Consider the following 2,038-nt stretch of genomic DNA (forward strand, 5'->3'; position numbering starts at 1 on the left):
CGGCGCCGCGCCCCGGTGGCGTCGACTCGACGTCTTGGAGGCGCTCGGGGCCTCGGACCCGTCTGTCCGTCTACTGGGAGCGGGTGTGACGGGCCGCATCCCCGCAGGCTGGTGCAGTGCCTGTGTCCGAGGCGGACGCGAGAGCGGCGGCCGCGCGTGCGGTCGCCGGCGCGAAGGGAGGGAAAAAGAGTGCGCCGCCTGACGCGGGACGAGTCGCGTGGCTCTGTCCCGGTCCCCCCGTCTTGCCCATCGAGAATGGGTACAGAACCGTGTGAGGTACAGAGAGACAAGGGTTGAGAGAGAGAGACAGAGCCCGAGAGGAGGAGAGAAAAGGGCCGCGAGCCGTGTTCCTCTTCGGTCCGGTTGTTGACTTCAGGGGTGGGGCGAGGGCCCTCCCCTCCCCAAAGTGTGTATTCCCTCCGGGGATGGTGGCGGGCGAGGCGGCGGCGCCTCGTCCCTTTTGCTGCCCGGCCTTAAGCCGGCGCCCCGCCCTGCCCGCGGGTGCGTTCTTTTCCGGCCGGCCGTGCTCTTTGCGGTCGGCTGCCGACGGCTCGACGAAGGGTGCGTGACACCGGGGCTCGGCGGTGTCGAGGCCGCCGGGGCCTTTTCTCCCCCGGCCTTTCCCGAGAGCCCCGAGGACGGGCCCGGCTTGCCGAGGTGGCGCCGCCTCGTTCCTCGCGCCTCCCGACTTGTTTTGCCCAGCGTGTGTCGTCCGTGTCGGAAGTGCCGCGGGGACGTGCCGTGGGGCGCGCGGCCTTGCCTCGTCCTGCCCGGTTGCTCCAGGGGCTCGGTGACGGGAGTCGGCCGGCGAGGGGTGCGCGGGGTGGCGGCACCCCGCTCTCCCTCCCTCCCGGAGCCGTGCGTTGTTCGAGACCCCCTTCCTCGGCCTTAAGCCGGGGAGCCCGCGGAGCGGGCCGAGTTTTTCTGCGTGGCTGGCGGCCGGCCGCGGTGGCCGGGCCGCCTCGGCCCTGCGGACCCCGAACCCGACAGAGTGCCCCGAGATACGTCGCGGGCGGGGCGGCGGCGCCCCGCCCTCCCGTCGGGTGGTGACCGGCGCGATCGAGCCGCTAGGCCCGGGCGGCCCGTGGTGTCGGGCCTGCCCCGGCTGCCGTGGCTGCCGGCTCGGGGGCTGGGTTTTGCACGCGGGGTCCGCTTTTTAGGCCTGCGGGCGGAGTGGGGGCCGCCCGCCCGGCTTTTTTTTTTTTTTTTTCTTTCCGTTGTTTTTCTCTCGCGGCCTTAAGCCGCGGCACCGAGAAGCGTGCGCGACGAAGGGTCGTGGGCCGTGCAGGCGAAGGGAAGAGAGAGAGCGAGAAAATGCGGTGGCGGAGGTGTGGAGGAAAGAGAAACGAGAGAGAGCGAGGAGTAAGAGGCGCGGGCCTCGTTTGCCACCCTCTGCCCGGGCCCGCGACCCCCGTGGCTTAGCACGGGTCGCGTTGACGCGCTGCTGTGGGTGCTTTTTGGTTTGTTGTTGTCTTTTTTTTTTTTTTTGTTTTTCCGCCGTCCCCCGGCTTTTCCGGAGGGCAAGCCGATCGCTGCGAGGCGGGCGAAAGCCGGTGGCCCGCGGCGTGGTCGGTGGCGCTTTCTCGCACGCTCGGACGGCGCCCCGTGCCGCCTCGGTCTCGTTGCGCAGCCGCTGTCGGGCGGGGCGGGTGGCGGCACCCCCCGCGCTCCTCCTCCGCTGCGGCCGGGTTGCCGTGTCTGTTGTCCCAGGAAGCGTGGCCGTGGGGCCCGGCGGCCGCTTCTGCGGCCGCCTTCCGTCTGATCGATGAGGCTTTTCGGGTGGCGTCGGAGAGGGCCCCCGGCGGCCCGGCTCTTCCGGGGCTCCCCGTCACGGGGACTCAAGCCACGGCGGTGTCCGGGTGCTCGGGCAGGGCGGTCTCCTTTCCAATTCGCTTCCCGTCGCAGGCGAGGTGTCGCCCCTCCCGCCGCCGGAGGGGCGTCTTTACCGTCCCGGGCTGTGTGAACGCCGCGTGGCCCCGCGAGCCCTCAGGTGCCCGTTCGAAACCACGCGAGGTGCCGGTGCCGGCCCCGGCCCGGG

This window comes from Chamaea fasciata, unplaced genomic scaffold (genome assembly GCF_029207755.1).
Source record: "Chamaea fasciata isolate MVZ Bird 193981 ecotype frontalis unplaced genomic scaffold, bChaFas1.0.hap1 SCAF_75, whole genome shotgun sequence".
Lineage (NCBI taxonomy): Eukaryota > Metazoa > Chordata > Aves > Passeriformes > Sylviidae > Chamaea > Chamaea fasciata.